Consider the following 18,650-nt stretch of genomic DNA (forward strand, 5'->3'; position numbering starts at 1 on the left):
ACCAGATAACTCTTTCATTGTCACATTGTTGCAGCAAAACATTACATTTTCTGTGGAAGCAGAATCACAGAAAGAACCAGAAACTAAGCAGACAAGGTAAATGCTTGGTTAAAATAACTTGGAAGGGTACTAGGAACAGAACTAGGCTGATAAAGAAAATCTGCTGGCTAATGTGAGTTACTTATGAGTGAGTGAGTGAATAACTTGTATAATGCTACAAATGCGAACTGAATCACCTCAAGGCGCTTGGTATCCATTTCTATCCTTATCCTTCAGAAAAGGTGGGTCTTGAGTTTTTTCCTGAAGGCCCGATAATTTTCTTCCATTCGGATGTTAGTTGGTAGCGCGTTCCACAGTCTCACAGTCGGGGTCCTTGGACTGTGAATCTTCGTTCTCCTTTAGACTCCTTTAGGAGATCAGTAGATACGGCCTGCGTCGTTGTATCTTAGCTTTCTATTTAGGCCGGCCTCTTGGGGCGTGAACGCTGATTTACGCCTAGAATGCGTAAATCAGCGAGATACGCCTATTCACGAATGTACGCTTGCCCGTCGCAGTAAAGATACGCCATTTACGTAAGGCGCTTTCAGGCGTAAAGTTAGTCCAACAAAAAGCTGGCCTAGCCAATGTTAAGTATGGTCGTCGGTCCAGCGTCGAATTTAGAAATTTTTACGTTGTTTGCGTAAGTCGTCCGTGAATGGGGCTGGGCGTAATTTACGTTCACATCGAAACCAATAAGTCTTTGCGGCGTAATTTGGAGCATGCGCACTGGGATATGTCCACGGACGGCGCATGCGCTGTTCGTAAAAAAATGTCAATCACGTCGGGTCACGATTCATTTGCATAAAACACGCCCACCTCCTCACAATTTGAATTAGGCGCGCTTAGGCCGGCACATTTGCGCTACGCCGCCGTAACTTAGGACGCAAGTGCTTTGTGAATACAGCACTTGCCTCTCTAACTTACGGAGGTGTAGCTTAAATACAATACGATACGCCGGCTCAAACATACGCCGCACTACGTGAATCTAGCTATTGGTTAAGAAAACTTTTAAAAGTTTCCTTTCCAGACTGTAGCTAGCCATAACATTAGGCAACTGACAAGAAAAGCTGCAAAATTATTTTCCTTGTTGCCATGGCAGTAGTATCAAAATTGTAGATAAGATTTCTCATACTCCTCAATCCTGTTCTTGTAATTAATACGTTCCAAGAGTGCACAGAGCTTCTGGTAAAGTTATAGGTAGCCTGTTGTCTAGTCTGTGGCATCCCTACTAATACACTTATGCCGTGTACACACGGTCGGAATTTCCGACAACAAATGTTTGATGTGAGCTTGTCGGAAAATCTGACCGTGTGCAGGCCCCATCGGACATTTGCTGTCAGAATTTCCGACAACAAAAATTTGAGATCTGGTTCTCAAATTTTCCAACAACAGAAGTTCGACCGAGTGTACACAATTCAACGCACAAAAATTATATGCATGCTCGGAATCATCTCGGCTCATCGTAGTGTTGTACGTCACGGCATTCTTGACTTTCGGAATTTACGACAACAATTGTCGACCGTGTGTATGCAAGACAAGTTTGAGCGAACATCCGTCGAATCACACACAGAGTGGTACAGGTTTTGCTCAAGAATATCCCTGTATTTAGCAAAATCCATCTTTCCCTCAACTCTGACCAGTTTCCCAGTCCAGACTGCTCAAAAACATCCCCACAGCATGATGCTGCCACCACCATGTTTTACTGTGGGGATGGTGTTCTTTGGGTGATGTGATATGTCGGGTTTGCAACAGACATAGCACTTCCTTTGATGGCCAAAAAATATAACTTATGTATATATTTTTCTAATTTTACTTCACCAACTTAGACTATTGTGTTCTGATCCATCAAATATAATTCAGATTAAAAAAAACATTGAACTAAAGGCTGTAATGTAAACAAAAGGTAAATAGCCAAGGGGGTGAATACCTTTGCAAGGCACTGTAGGTAGCGGGGTGTGTGGGTTTTGGGGGTTGGGGCTATTCCGGGTTCGGGGAGTACTTTTTGGAGCTATGCCATGCTCCTAGCTTAATAACTGAAATATGCAGTTGATTCAAGTTTCAATGTTCTGTGAATATCTACTAAGTTGTATTTTTGTTTTTCTAGAGCCATTATACATATACAGGTTACCAATATTTCCCCTGAAGAAGCCAATGTTTGGCGAAACATGTAGGGACCTATCATTTAACATGTAACCTCAGCAGGCCGCTAATACCTTGGCCAGTATTACTTGTATTCTATTGCTCTGTCTGTTTAACGTGCCAGTTGCTGCAGGCATCACCCTGGCACAATTTCTTAGAGCTGATGGTCGGCTCTCTTGTAATAGCAATAGGAGTGGCTACTTGATTTCTATTACAAGCAGCGGGAGGGGATGTCCCCACTGGGAGACCTGAGCTACCAACCTGCATGTCAGCCAGCTGGTTGGAGACCCACACATAGCCAGAATCGGCTTTGATTGGGTCTCCGCTATGGTAACCCAAAATCAATGACATGACATCACTTCTGGTTTACCTGGCTGATGGCGGCGCCATTTTTTGGCGTTTTGAATGATTTCAAGTGCAAAGGACAGGTTTGGGGTCTCGATGAAGAGTACCTGCCACGTGCCTATTGCTGTCACAAGAATGTTTACATTCCTTGTGACAACAATGAAAGTGATAAACAAAAAAAATTAAAGCAACAGTGTAAAAATAAATAAATAATTGAAAAAAAATATTCAAGTGCCCCCTCCCCCCGTGGTCATGCAAAGGCGAATGTGTGCATCCGTCCTGCACGCATGCATATAGCGATCGTCCCACACATGTGAGGTATCGCCATGAATGTCAGATCATGGACAGTAATTCTATTATTCTATTATCCGTAGATTTAAAGTGGTAACCTGTAAAGGCTTTTTAAAGTGTCGCCTATGTATAGTAAAATTGACATTGTTTGTCGTCGCTGCACAGGTGTGTGCAATTTTAAAGCGTGACATGTTTGGAATCTATTTACCTCGCATGAAATCTTTTATATTTTACAAAAAAATTGGGTTATGTATTTTCTCTTGCATTAAAATTTAAAAAAGTGTATTTTTTTCCAAAAATTGCATTTGAAAAACCGCTGTGCAAATACAATGTGACATAAAAAATTGCAAAACCCACCAATTTATTCTCTAGGGCCTCTGCTTTTTAAAAAAAATATAGGGGCAGATCCACAAAGAGAGTACGCCGGCGTATCTACTGATACGCCCGCGTACTTTCAAATTTCCCGCGTCGTATCTTTGTTTTGAATCCTCCAAACAAGATATGACGGCATCTGGGTTAGATCCGACAGGCGTACGCCTTCGGATCTTAGATGCAATTCTTCGGCGTCCGCTGGGTGGCGTTCCCGTCGTTTTCCGCGTCGAGTATGCAAATTAGCTATTTCCGACGATCCACGAACGTACGAGCGGCCGTCGCATTCTTTTACGTCGTCTCTAGTCGGCTTTTTTCGGCGTATAGTTAAAGCTGCTATTTGGTGGCGTACACAATGTTAAGTATGGCCGTCGTTCCCGCGTATAATTTAAATTTTTTTATTTTGTTTGCGTAAGTCGTTCCGTGAATCGGGCTGGACGTAATTTACGTCCATGTCAAAACAATGACGTCCTTGTGACGTCATTTAGCGCAATGCACGGCGGAAAATTTTAGGGACGGCGCATGCGCAGTTCGTTCGGCGAGGGGACGCGCTTCATTTAAATGAAACACGCCCCCTACTTGCCGATTTGAATTACGCGTCGTTACGCCGCGAGAGATAGACTACGCCGCCGTAACTTATGGCGCAAATTCTTTCTGGATTCCAACCTAAGAAAAGTAAGTTACGGCGGCGTAGCGTATCTCAGATACGCTGCGCCGGGGCAGATCTTTGTGGATCTGCCCCATAATGTTTAGGGGTTCTAAGTAATTTTCTGTAAACAAAAAGTTATTTAAATTGAATGGGTTGTTTTACAAGGTAAGGGTTCACATAATAAAATTCTCTTTTTTATTAAAACCAGAGTTTAGTGTCACTTTAAGGGATAGGTTCACAATTAGAAGCATGTTACATGTTACACTAATGTCTAGGGTGTAACATGCTCCTATTCACATGGTTCCCTGCTCCCTGTGACAACAAGCAAGGGATCCTCTTTTCCTGCACCCACTGTCACATTTAAAAATTGGCAAATCTGTGAATGAGAAAACTACAAGTCCTTTATGCCACTGTGGCAGATGGCTTGTAGTTCTTAACCATTTTCCGACCTCCCACCATACATTTACTGTGGCAGGGCGGCTGCTCTGCGCCAAATCACATACCTAGTATGTGATCGGACACTTCCAGCTCTGGGGTGCGCGTGCGCCGCCCATAAAACCCTCCCGCTGTGATCACACACATCGTCAACCCAACGGCGGGTACCGTGGACTTGATGTCCATCAACACCGGCCGATTACACAGGACACAGGCAGAATGACAATCTGCCTATGTAAACAAGGCAGATTGTCATTCTGTCAGAATGGAAGGTATTGATCCTGTGTTCCTGCAATGAATCTTTGCCTTTCTCTAGTCAAATCACCTCCCCCACAGTGAATAAGCACAAGCTAGGCACACCGTTACCCTTTGTTGGCCCCTGATGTTAACCCCTTCCCAGTAAGTGTCATTAGTACAGTGACAGTGCATTTTTTTAGCACTGATCACTGTATTAGTGTCACTGGTCCCCAAAAAGTGTCAAAAGTGTCCGCCGCAATATCAAAGTCACTAATCGTTGTCATTACTAGTAAAAAAATTAAAAATAAAATGTTCCCATAGTTTGTGGACGCAAACCAATCAATATATTGGGATTTTTTTTTATTTTTTTTACCAAAAATATGAAGCAGTATACATATTGGTCTAAATTCTATTTTTTACATTTTTGTATTGGATGTGTTTTACAGCAAAAGTTAAAATAAATATATATATTTATTTTTTTCAAAATTGTCAGCTTTTTTTGTTTATAGTGTAAAAAATAAAAACTGCAAAGGTGTTCAAATACCACCAAACAAAAGCTTTATTTGTGGGGGGAAAAAGAACAAAATGTTTATTTGGGTACAGCGTCGCACGACCGTGCAATTGTCAGTTAAATTAACGCAGTGCCGTATCGCAAAGAATGGCCTGGTCATGAAGGGGGAGGGAGGTAAATCTTCAGGAGGTCAAGTGCACTGATTAGCGCCCTCATAGCCCATTCGCAAGCCTTGCAGCTTTCAAACGGACTGTACAGAGTTACAGACAGAAAACTGTAATGCCCTGTACACATGATCGGAGTTTCCATCGGAATTAACTCCGACGGGTTTTTCCGACGGAATTCCGTTCAATTTCTGTCTTGCATACACACGGACACACCAAATTCCGACCATCAAAAACGCCGTGATGTACAACACTACAACAAGCCTAGAAAAATGAAGTTCAATGCTTCCGAGCATGCATCGAATTGTTTCCGAGCATGCATGTTTTTTCTCCGTCGGAGTTCCATACAGACGAACGGAATTTCCGATTTTTTTCCGTCTGAAAAAAAGAGAACATGTTCTCTTTCTAACTTCGTCGGAATTTCTGATGGAAAAAGTCTGATGGGGCATACACATGGTCGGAAAATCCGATGAAAAAATTCCGTCTGACTTTTTCCATCGGAAATTCAGATTGTGCGTAAGAGGCATTAGGCTTGTCTGCTGGAGACTGAAATTGCACCTGTAATGCACTGACTGCTGGTACAACGCTCTGCAAGCTCATGTGAAAAAAATAAAAATCCCAATTTTGTTTCCTGCAAAAGAATATGCATTTCTTTTTTATTTCTTTTTCACAAAAGTTTGCTTTTAAAAACTGTCAATGCCAAAGATGATGTAATGACGAAAATTCACCAGCAGATGGCACCCTACCGTAACTTTTCCATTGACCATGTGAAGACCCGCAGCGCCGCCCCTGGCCGCTCCTCTCCCGTCTATCCCCGCCTACCTGTACTCATAAAAAGTATTGGGACACTTGAGAAAAGAAAAGGGAGAGGAGCGTGCGGAGCGGTAAGAGCTGTGCTGTGTGTATGGAGTGTGTTGTGTGCATGGGGTGTGCTGTGTGCATGGGATGTGCATGGGGTGTGCTGTGTGCATGGAGTGTGCTGTTTGTATGGGGTGTGCTGTGTGCTGTGTGCATGGGGTGTGCTGTGTGCATGGAGTGTGCTGTGTGTATGGGGTGTGCTGTGTGCATGGAGTGTGCTGTTTGTATGGGGTGTGCTGTGGGATTGATGGTGTAGCAGAGCAGTGTGAAGTCTGTAGAAGTGATGGTGTCAGTAAAGTTGGGGGGCTCCAGCTGTGTGGTACCTGCAGGCAGTGAGGAGATGGAGGAATGTAGTGACTGAGCCCCCTTCATATGTTTGTAGGAGTAATATGTCCCTGACCACAGGGGGGAGCTGTCCTCTGCAGGGTCCCCTCTGTCACTCTTCTTATACAGAATTGTGCCATTGCCTTGCTTACAGAATGGAGCAGCCTTTCCCGACTCTTCTAACATGGACAAACCCTTTAAATAAGTTTCAATTCTCCGAATAACTGTTGCAGCGAAAGCTCCGGGTACATTGGCAAGAACAGATAACAGATAGAGAATGCAGAACCAAAGGCAAAACTTTTTGTTAGTTCTGGACAGAGTGGAGAGGGATTAGACCCCCTGGCAGGTTTTATTGCTGCCTCCCTTATGGTGGACATAGATGCTTCCATAACATACAGAATACTTTACTAATCCCAAAGGGAAATTGTTGCGACACAGACACACTTAAAGTGATATTAAAGTCTTGTTTAAAAAAAAAAAAAAAAAATTTATACTTACCTCCTCTGTGCAGTTGGTTTTGCACAGAGCAGCCAAGATCCTTCTCTTCTCGTGTCCCTCTTTATTGCTCCTGCCCCTCCCCCCCTGTCGAGTGCCCCCTCAGTCAGCAGCTTGCTATAGGTGCACCCAAGTCACAGATCTGTGTGACCATTAAGATACAGAGCCCCAACCCGGCCCTGCCCCCTCTCTCCCCTAATTGGCTAACTGACTTTAATTGACAGCCACGGGAGCCACCGATGATTGTCTCAGCCTATCAGGAGAAGAGTCCCAGAAGACTAAGACACTCATGGACATCGCTGGAGAGAGATGGGGCTCAGATAAGTAATTAGGGGGTGCTGGGGAGCAGCGGTGGCTGGTGCTCGATAATTCGGGGGGGGGGGGCAAACCAACACCCCCGCCGCCGCGGTCTTCCCCTTGCTTCTCCCCCGGCCACTTGTCCCCTCCCTCCTACTCCTCCCACTTGGTTCCCTTACTGGCAATGGCGACGGAAACATTAGCTGTGGTGCTGACATCGCTTGACTCCAGGACAAGCAAATGTCCTAATATTAAGACCCCTTTCACACTGGGTCGCTTTGCAGGCACTATAACGTTAATAATAGCGCCTGCAAAGTGACCTAAAACAGCGCTGCTGTCTCTCCAATGTGAACGCCCGAGGGCTTTCACACTGGAGCAGTGCGCTAGCAGGATGGTAAAAAAAAGTCCTGCTAGCAGCATCTTTGGAGTGGTGAAGGAGAGGTGTGTATACCGCTCCTTCACCACTCCTGTCCATTGAAATAAATTTCGATCAATATTTAACCACTTGAGGACCCCTTCATGCCGATATACTTCGACAGAAGGGCACGGCTGGGCACAGGCACATACAGGTACGTCGCCTTTAAGAGCCCAGCCATGGGTCGCGAGCGTGGCGGCATGCTCGCGACCTAGTCCTGAGCTCCGTGACCACGGACCTGATCGCCACCGGTGTCCTGCGATCAGGTCACAGGAGCTGAAGAACGGGGAGAGGTGAGTGTAAACAAACCTTCCCCGTTCTTCACAGTGGCAGTGTCACTGATCATCTGTTCCCTGATATAGGGAAAGATGATCAATGATGTCACAAGTCCAGCCCCGCCCCCCTACAGTAAAAAAACAGTAAAAAAAAACACAATAGGACGCACTTAACCCCTTTAGCGCCCCCTAGTGGTTAACCCCTTCACTGCCATTGTCATTTGAAAATGTGAAAATGACAATGGTCCCAAAAATGTGTCAAAAGTGTCCGCCATAATGTCGCAGTACCAAAAAAAATCGCTGATCGCCGCCATTACTAGTAAAAAAAAGAAATCTTAATAAAAATGCCATAAAACTATCCCCTATTTTGTAAACGCTATAACTTTTGCGCAAACCAATCAATAAACGATTATTGCATTTTTTTTTTTTTAACAAAAATATATAGAAGAATACGTATCGGCCTAAACTTTTTATATATTTTTTGGGGATATTTATTATAACAAAAAGTAAAAATTTTTATGTTTTTTTTAAAAATTGTCGCTCTATTTTTGTTTATAGCGCAAAAAATAAAAACCGCAGAGGTGATCAAATACCACCAAAAGAAAGCTCTATTTGTGGGAAAAAAAGGACGCCAATTTTGTTTGGGAGCCACATCGCACGACCGCGCAATTGTCAGTTAAAGCGACGCAGTGCCGAATCGCAAAAAGGGGCCAGGTCATTTACCTGCATAATGGTGGTTAAAATTGGTAGTAAACCGTGAAAAAAAGGAAATCTTCTCCCTGCAAGTTAATGTTTATTATTACATACATTATGAAAGACTTGCCTAAAAACGAAGCCCTTCCCCCGGTCTGCCTTCTGGGTTCGTGAGCTGCGGCCATCTGATTGGCCGAGCTGCGATGTCGTCACTCTTACACACATGGGAGTGACGACATTGCGGCTCGGCCAATCAGATGGCTGCAGCTCGTGAATCGGAAGGAAGAGGGGTGAAGATGGAAGTCGTGTCAGTCTCCATCAGCTGTGTGAACAAAACTCTCTTGATGGACAGCACACCGTCCATTGAGAGCGCAGGGCACATGTGCCGGTGACATCACCAGCGATATTTGGGTAAATACCTCCTGTACATGTTTAGGAGATATTTACTGTACCTACTGGTAAACCTTATTGTAGACTTACCTGTAGGTATAAATACAAAAAACGCCTTTACTACCACTTTAAAAAAGTATACTTACCTGTTCTGTGTAATGGTTTTGCACAGAGCAGCCCAAATCCTCTTCTTCTCGGATTCCCCGCCGGTGCTCCTGGCTCCTCCTACATGCTCTATACATCCATAAGACTCCCCCTCTCTCCTCATTGGCTGTGATTGACAGCAGTGGGAACCAGTTGCTCCTGGTGATGTGTCTCAGTCAATGAGGAGAGGGAGTCCCGGTGATCTGCCGTGCTGGTTCCAGCTATCGTGGAAGTTCCAGCGCATGTGCAAGCTGATGTGCTGAGATGGTTCCAGCTATCGGGAAAGTTCCTTCAAGGACTGCGCAGGCGCAAACTTGCTGACGGAAATCTCCGAACCGCGGCCGGCATCCAGGGCGACGTGGATTTTGAGGTAAGTGGCCAGTCGGCCTCCCGTCCTCGCTCCACTCACTCGGCCTCCTGGCTCTTTTTTTAACATCCTCCAATCCACGGGGATGTTAAAAAATGAGCCTGGATGCCGGGCGAGGTTCGGAGATTTCCGTTGGCAAGTTTGCGCCTGCGCAGTCATTGAAGGAACTTCCCCGTTAGGGGAACATTAAGGACAAGTCCCCGGGACAGCTGAGGCTGCAGAGAATGATAGGTTGTTTTTTACAGTTCTAGTATCTAATGTATCTGAAGTACGAGCCGAGATCAATGAAGTTCAATAGGCAGTTCAGCTCTTCTGCCTGATTCTGAGCATGCATGTTTTTTCGCGCGTCGGAATTGCATACAGATGAGCGGATTTTCCGATGGGAACTTTTGTTGTCAGAAAATTTGAGAACCAGCTCTCAAACGTTTGTTGTTGGAAATTCTGACAGCAATTGTCCGATGGAGCGTACACATGGTTGGATTTTCCGACAACAAACTCACATCGAACATTTGTTGTCGGAAATTCCAACCGTGTGTACGCAACATTAGGCTTCCTTCAGACACCCTTTCTGCATGCAGGCTGTGTTTGTTATTGCCCTTGCATTCACCCTGACCTAAGTACAGGCAGACTATAGAGGTGGGTGCAAATGCAGCGGCTGCATGGACACAGCAACATGTCAAAATTTGATGTGAAAAATGGGTGCACGGATTTGAACGCAGGCAGTGTGTGTTTGAATCTTCCTGCAGCAAGTGTATATAAACGCTAACAATAATTTTCTCTCCTTTTTGCGTCTGTAAAATTTACAATTGAAAGTGATTTATTATATCTGTTTGACAAGTGCAAAAAAAAAACAAGAACACATAGCTGTTCATCCAGCCAGAAATCATGTACTCTCTGCCTCATCGCTGTTATCAGTCAGCATGGGCGTCCGCTCACTAGGGCAAGGGGGGCAATTGACCCCCCTGGAAAATTGAGAAGGTGTTGAAGAGTCTTGGGGCCGTGGGCTATCTGAAGAGGGGTATGTGCTTAAAGGGGGGTCCATCTGTGCTGAAGGGGGGGTCTGTGCTGAATGAAAGGTCCTGTTTGGAATGGGGGGTCTGTGCTGAAGGGATGGTCCGTCTGTGCTGAATTGAGGGGTCTGTGCAGAATAGGGGGTCCATCTGTGCTGAATGGAGGGGTCTGTGCTGAAGGGGGGGGGGTCCATCTGTGCTGAAGGGGGGTCTGTACATTCTCTAGGCTATATTTATATGGGCATGGAGTGAAGCTGAATTATCTCAAGAGCTATTTCACACTGCCAGCTGGCCAAAGCGCCCCCCCCCCTGAAAAAGTTTCAGCGGACGCCCATGCCAGTCAGTATTGTTTCCTGCAAACTCAATGGACTACAAACATCTCCCCTGTTATGAAGAAAGGAGGGAGGTGTTATGTAGTCCTAACAGACTCATTGTCCTAGGGTAGCTAAACCCCCCTCTGCTGGGAGAAGACAATGGTCTGGCAGGAGGGATTCCCGCATGAACACTGTCTGTGTTGATGGGGGAATCAAGCAAATTTAGACCATCACTGAGAGCCATTTCACACTGGGGCGGTAGCGGTAAAGTGCCGCTAGTTTTAGCGATGCTTTACCGCTGTTATAACGATGCTTTGGCGCGCTATTCGAGCGTAGAAGAGGTTAAAAGCACTCGTGTAGCACTGCTGTCTAATCGCTTTGCAGGCACTTCAGCAGCGCTGCCTATGTATTCCAATGGACAGGGGCGGTGTATACATCGCTTGCATGCTGCCTCAAAGATGTTGCTTGCAGGACTCGGAACTCGGAATCTAAGCCCGTTGTATGTTTAAGTGTATGCTCAAACTGAGATACACTTAAACCTACCTAAGATACGACGGCCTGCGCCGCCGTTTCTTAGGGTGCAATATTTCCGCTGGCCGCTAGGTGGCGCTTCCATTGAGTTTGGCGTAGAATATGCAAATGAGTAGATACGCCGATTCACGAACGTACGCTTGCCCGTCGCAGTAAAGATACGCTGTTTCCGTAAGAGGTATGCAGGCGTAAAGATAAAGCTGCCCCCTAGGTGGGGTAGCCAATGTTAAGTATGGCCGTCGTTCCCGCGTCGAAATTTTGAAATTTTACATAGTTTGCGTAAGTCGTCCGTGAATGGGACTGGACGTAATTTACGTTCACGTCGAAACCAATACGTCCTTGCGGCGTACTTTGCCACAATGCACACTGGGATATGTACACGGACAGCGCATGCGCCGTTCGTAAAAACCGTCAATCACGTCGGGTCACCATTCATTTAAATAAAACACGCCCCCCTCATCCTCATTTGAATTACGCGCACTTACGCCGGCCCCATTTTCGCTACGCCGCCGTAACTTAGGAGGCAAGTGCTTTGAGAATACAGCAATTGCCTCTCTGACTTAAGGCGGCGTAGCGTAAATAGGATACGCTACGCCGCCTCAAAGATGCGGCGACCTACGTGAATCTGGCCCTGTGTCCTTTTCTAAAGACCTAAATGTGATGAATTGGAGGTTACCTGATATAAATGGATACATGTCTATTTACATCCCACTGGCTATAGATACCACATGGGTCTGTGAAAATGCGGATGAAAAACTGAACATGCTGGAGCCCTGGTTCACACTGGGCTGCGGGAGTGAAGCCGTGCGAGTTCAGCTGAACTCGCACGATTTCACTCCCGCTGGCAGTCCCGATTTCGGCCGCGATTTAAGAGACATCTGTGCAGGTAAATCGCGGCCCTAAATTGCAAAAAGTAGTACAGGAACTACTTTTTGAAATCGGTGCAGCGCCACACCGATTAGGACAGTCTCATTACCGGCAAATCCTGCCGATTTGAGATGCGATTTCACAAGTGAAATCGCATCTCAAATCGAAGCAAATCGTACCCAGTGCGAACCTGGGCGGAATATCACAATAGTGACATCTGAATTGTGTAGCTCCAACTCAGCAGGAGATCTCTTCACTGATCCCTGCTGAATACACCTTCTAACACCTGTGTGACAGGACCATTAATACTTGTGTGGGGATGAAAGGTAACGCCTGATTGGTGGCAACTGTTGTGTTTTCCCTTAGCTCCTCTTTCTACACATTACCATATATTGTGCAGCTAATGAACAAGTGTAAAGTCTGTAGAATTCAGGAGCCAGTCAGTCTACTTTAGAAGTCAGCAGAAGTCATCGACAATGTACTTCAATAATCAACTATACAAACCGCTCAAAAATGTTCTGTGCTGTTTATTTTTTAGGCCCGTTGGCTAGCTGCCTTCAGGAATTTGTTCAGCCCAAGTCTAATCCTCCACCCTTCTTCCTGGATGTAACCAACAAAATATTAACCTCTTCATGATAGACTGTGTAACATCCTTTGAGGCTGGGGTGATTCTAGTCAAAAGGCTTTGCAAAGTTTACTTTTTTTCTCAGAATCAACTGAGTGCATAAAGCTGGCAATACACAGTTTGAATCTCAGCTGGTTCAGCAGGAACCAGCCGAGATCCAAACCATGTATGGGCAGGCTGAATGTACACAAATTGATTGTTTAATCGTCTTGGGTACAACCAGCCTGTTAGATTTTGAATGTGAGTATTGCTAGCGGTTAGTATAGCCACTAGCTGTAACCACTGTGTTTTTCCAGCGGGGACCCCCCTTACCAGAAGAACACAGCTTCGCAAGAATGGCTTCCTCCAACACAGTCAGTGTTGTCAACTTGTGGTTGCAGGAAACAAAAACATTAATGCCCCGTACACACGACCGGTTTTCCCATTGGAAAAACTCAGATGAGAGCTTTTGGTTGGGAATCCTGACCGCGTTTATGCTCCATCTGACTTTTTCCTACAGGAAAACTGACAGGGGAAAAAAAAGAGAGCAGGATCTCTTTTTTTTCCCGTCAGGAAAAAATCCTAGCCGGAAAACCATTAGTCTGTATGGAATTCCAATGGGGAAAAAAAACATGCATGCTCAGAAACAATTTGACGCATGCTCAGATGCATTGAACTTACTTTTCTTGGCTCGTCGTAGTCTTTTATGTCACCACGTTCTTGGCAGTCAAAATTTCACCAAACTTTTGTGTGACCGTGTGTATGCAAGGCAGGCTTGAGGGGAATTCCGTCGGGAAAACCATTGTTTGTTTGTTTTCGGCGGGAAAACGGCTCGTGTGTACTGGGCATCAGTCTATGGCCAGCTTTAGACTGTTTGTCTCTCGCAGTATTTGGCTTGTTTCTCATGGGCTTGAGATTATATAAAAGCTGTGTGAACAGCAAGCTTTCACAAAACCTTTGCAGAGCAAGCTTTGAAGCTTTTAAAGCACCCTTTAGCTCCAGTTTTTAAATATTGAACACAGATCCTAATGAGTGCTGGTCGTCGCCTTAAACAGGCCACTAACAGGTTTCAGCACTAGTTGAAGTTTTTGAAAGCCTGCTTAAGCCAGCATTTACAAACAGGAGCTAAGGGGCACTTTATAGGCTTAGGCCTCGTACACACGACAGAGATTCTCGGCAGAATTCGCCGAGAAACTCGGTCAAAACCCGGATTCTGCCGAGAATCTCTGTCGTCTGTACAGTTTTGGCTCGATGGAGCCGCCGAGGAACTCGACGAGAAAATAGAGAACATGTTCTCTATTTTCTCGTTGTCCTCGCTCTTCTATGGGAGAAGCCGGCCCGCCGAGCTCCTCGGCGGCTTCATCCCAAAACTCGACGAGGAACTCGACGTGCCAAGCACGTCGAGTTCCTCTGTCGTGTGTACGGGGCCTTAGAGAAAGCCGTTTGAAGCTTGCCAAAACTTTCATAAAAGCTTGTAGTTTACACTGTTGTTATACAAGCTGAAGTCCATGTTAAACAGGCCATATAGGCTGGAAATTGCTTTGCTTAGGTAACCCCGTTTTGTCAATTAGCTGTAGTCAAAAGACAGTAATTAAGTTTTATATGTGCATATCCTAACCTTTTGTAGGTATACATAACTGTACTTTCCCACAGCTGTGTATGATATCATACCTTTACATGAATGTGCAATGCATAGCTGAAGTAAAGGATCCCCCTGCTCCCGAAATGAGGGGGGGGGGGCTGTACATTGTTTACCTTGCACACCAAATTCCAGCTGCTTTGCCTAGCTGAATGTAATGTCCACACCCTCACCGCATGATATAAAGAAAGCTCAGGAATCCAAACCTTGATACTCTTGTACAGCGATGGATCCCAAACCTTGCAAGAAGACTCTCCTGCACAGTACTGGAGCATCGTCGCATGAGATTCGGCTTCCTCAACTTTTCTGGAAAATTACCCCCCGCTATGTCACCAGTACCGTATTTGCCAGCGTATAAGACGACCCCCTATTTTTCCAGTAAAAATTTTGGTTTTGGGATATACTCACCGTATAAAACTACCCCCTTCCTACTAGTCTTTCTGGAAGCTAAGGGGTAGCCAGAACAACCACTGACAGAAACAGGCTTTTTTCAGATCTCACTGTGCCATTACATTACATTACATGCCTCCACTGTGCCATTACATTACATGCCTCCACTGTGCCATTACATGCCTCCACTGTGCCATTACAGTACATGCCTCACTGTGCCATTACACTACATGCCTCACTGTGCCATTACACTACATGCCTCCACTGTGCCATTACATGCCTCACTGTGTCATTACATTACATTACATTACATGCCTCACTGTGTCATTACATTACATGCCTCCACTGTGCCACCACATGCCTCCACTGTGCCACCACATGCCTCCACTGTGCCATCACATGCCTCCACTGTGCCATTACATGCCTCCACTGTGCCGGCCAAGACGATCTCCCTACCTTACTTTCTTTTCAGATTTTGGCTTCCAGGCTGCGGGCATCCATGATTCAAAAGCCGCGCCTCCTCAGGAACACTAATTTTCCCAGCAGGGCCTCAGTTCAGTGTTCCGCCTATCACGGATGTCCTCTCGTCCGAGGATGAGAAGGCATCCGTGATTGGCGGAACACTGAACAGAGGCCCTGCTGGGAAAATTAGTGTTCCGCCAATCGCGGAAAAGTCTGAGGAGGAGGCGTGGCTTTTAAATCATGGATGCCCGCAGCCTGACGGAGACAGGTACTGGCGTATAAGACGACCCCCAACTTTGGATGCATTTTTTTGCATCCAAAAGGTCGTCTTATACGCCGGAAAATACGGTGTATGAAGTGACTTTCTAACATGGTGCTTGGATAGCAGTTAATACCCAGCTGGGGATCTACAGTGCCTTAAAGTTTTCCTACCCCTTGAAATTTTCCAAATTTTTGTCATATTACAATCAAAAACGTAAATGGATTTTATGTGTTAGACCAACACAAAGTGGCACATAATTGTGAAGTGGTAGTAAAATAAAAAAATATTTTCCAATTTCTTTTTTTACGAATAAATATGTGAAAAGTGTGGCGTGCATTTGTATTCAGCCCCCTTTACTCTCTGTGTAATTTAATCTCAGTATAAATACAGCTGATCTGTGAAGCCCTCAGAGGTTTGTTTTAGAGCCTTAGGCCTCGTACACACGGGAAAACATGTCCGATGAAAATGGTCCGCGGACCGTTTTCATTGGACATGTCCGCTCTGAGATTTTGGTCTGATGGTTGTACACACCATCGGACCAAAATCCCCGCGGACAGAGAACGCGGTGACGTATACGACACCGACGTTCTCTGACGCGGAAGTTCAATGCTTCCACGCATGCGTCGAATCACTTTGACGCATGCGTGGGATTTCGGGTGAGCGGACATGTCCGATGAGTCGTACTGACCATCGGACATGTCCGACGGACAGGCTCCCAGCGGACAAGTATCTTAGCATGCTAAGAAACTTTTGTCCGCTGGAAATCTGTCCGCTAGGCCGGAAAACTGTCCGGTCGGCCCTACACACGACCGAACATGTCCGCGGAAACTGGTCGGTCGTGTGTACAAGGCCTCAGGGAACAAACGGCATCATGAAGACCAAGGAACACACCAGGACAGGCGAGGGATAAAGTTGTGGAGAAAATATTCCAACCTTTGAACTTCTCACAGAGCACTGTTCAATCCATCATCTGAAAATGGAACGAGAATGGCACAACTGCAAACCTACCAAGACATGGCTAGCATTTACTGCACTCCACATTGCTTTTTATACTTGTTTTTACATTTTGTGGTCACTTTTTTTATTTTGTCATTTTGACTTGTTCCAATAAAACCATTTTTTGGTTGACCTGCACCATTTGAAGCCTCTTTCCTTTTATTTTTCCATTTGGAGTCCATGAGGAGAAATCCTGGTTTGTACCCAGTCTGACTTGACCCCGACCCTAAGCTCCAGGACCCTACGCTCATATGACCCACTGTCGGAAGACAGGTGTATCCAACGTAGCTGGTAAGAGTACCCCATTCACTTACCTCAGAAGAGTTTTAAGAGTGACTACAGGCAACTCTTTTCTTCACCTTGTCATTCGGTGTCACTTCAATAGGAAGAAGTTTCCCTTGTTTTATGGACTCTGTTTTTTATTTTATCACTACATTGGAAGCCTATATTTCTGTTTGGGACTTCATTACACATCATGTTTTGTATACAGGTTTTCTTTTGTTTTGTTACTAACCTTGAAGTTAATTCAACGGTTTCTTACTGTGTGTTCTTGATTTTTAACACTTAGGAGCAATCCCTTAGGCCCCGTACACACGTCCGAGGAACTCGACGTGCCAAACACATCGAGTTCCTCGTTGAGTTCAGTGTTGATGCCGCCGAGGGTCTCGGCGGGCCGACTTTCCTCATTGAACAACGAGGAAATAGAGAACATGTTCTCTATTTGGCCCGACAAGTTCCTCGTCGGCTTCCTCGCTGAAAAGTGTACACACAACCGAATTTCTCGGCAGAATCCAGCTCCGATCGAGTTTCTGGCTGAATTCTGATGAGAAACTCGGTCGTGTGTACGGGGCCTCACACATTTGTATTATTAGCGCTACACTATTTTTTCACCATATCCATGTGTTGGCCCAGTCAAAGTCCAGACCTGAATCCAATTGAGAATTGATGGCAAGACTTAAAATTGCTGTTCAGATGCTCTTCATCCAATCTGACAGAACTTGAGCTATTTTGCAAAGAAGAATGGGCAAAAATGTCACTAGATGTGCTAAGCTGGTAGAGACATCCCCAAAAAGACTTGCAACTGTAATTGCAGCGAAAGGTAGTTCTACATACAATGTATAGACTCAGGGGGGCTGAATACAAATGCACGCCACACTTTTCAGATATTTATTTGTAAAAAAAAATTAAAACCATCATGTTTCTTCCACTACACAATAATGTGCCACTTTGTGTTGCTCTATCACATAAAATCCCAATAAAATACATTTACGTTTTTGGTTGTAACATGACAAAATGTGGAAAATTTCAAGGGGTGTGAATAATTTTCAAGGCACTGTAAACTGTTCCTTCATGCTATCCAAATATAAAATATAAAGTTTTAGGCTGGTCATACACTCTAATGCCACGATCAGGGCCGGATTCCAGACAAGGCCAACAAGGCCAGGCTTCGGGGCGGCAGTGGGTGCAGGGGCGGCACTGTGGCTGAGAGAAGAGGACACTTTCACTTTCATTTCGGGAGTTCCCCCTGTCATGCGGATGATGAGAGGAGAGAAAACAGAGGGAAGAGGAGGTGAGATGGTTCTCGGGAGCAGCAACCCCCCTCCCGGTTCTCAATGTCATTTTTGGCAGCAACACCCCCCAATGCTCAATGTCATTTTTGGCAGCAACACCCCCCAGGTTCTCAGTGTCATTTTTGGCAGTACCAATCCCAGTCCCCCACCCCCCCTCCGCTTCTCAATGCATCTCAGTATCCTGCGGAAAAAGTCCCCCGGCGGATAATGTCCCCCCTGTACTGCGTAGACGAGGGCGGCATTGAAGGACTCGGCCTTGGGGCGGCAAAGGGAGTAAATCCGGGCCTGGCCACGATTGGAATTTCCGATAGAAATAGTCCGACTGACTTTTTCCATCGGATTTTCCAATCGTGTGTAGCCCCATCAGAGTTTTTTCATCGGAAATTCTGAAGAATTCTGTCGGAGTTTAGATATAGAACATGTTCGATTCCGATGTGACAATTCCGATGTGATTTGGCCGGGCAAAAGCCCGATCGTGTGTACGCGGCATATCTGTGTGTTTATTTTTTGGGAGGGGGGCTGCAAGTTAAGCAGATCTTGCATTTCCATGCATGGTCCACTCTAAAG

At 45.5% G+C, this 18,650-nt stretch overlaps 1 protein-coding gene across 2 annotated transcripts in view; it reads left to right on the forward strand.

Annotated features, from left to right (window-relative positions):
- Positions 1 to 5,992: 5,992 nt before the first annotated feature.
- Positions 5,993 to 18,650, forward strand: part of LOC120917337 (inositol-trisphosphate 3-kinase B-like) — a 143,575-nt gene continuing 130,917 nt past the window's right edge. For both annotated transcript variants that reach the window (XM_040328558.1, XM_040328559.1), the window contains exon 1: positions 5,993 to 6,063. The gene's annotated coding sequence lies outside the window, so the exon portion shown is untranslated. The remainder of the gene's footprint in view (positions 6,064 to 18,650) is intronic.

This window comes from Rana temporaria, chromosome 11, assembly GCF_905171775.1.
Source record: "Rana temporaria chromosome 11, aRanTem1.1, whole genome shotgun sequence".
NCBI classification, from domain to species: Eukaryota; Metazoa; Chordata; class Amphibia; order Anura; family Ranidae; genus Rana; species Rana temporaria.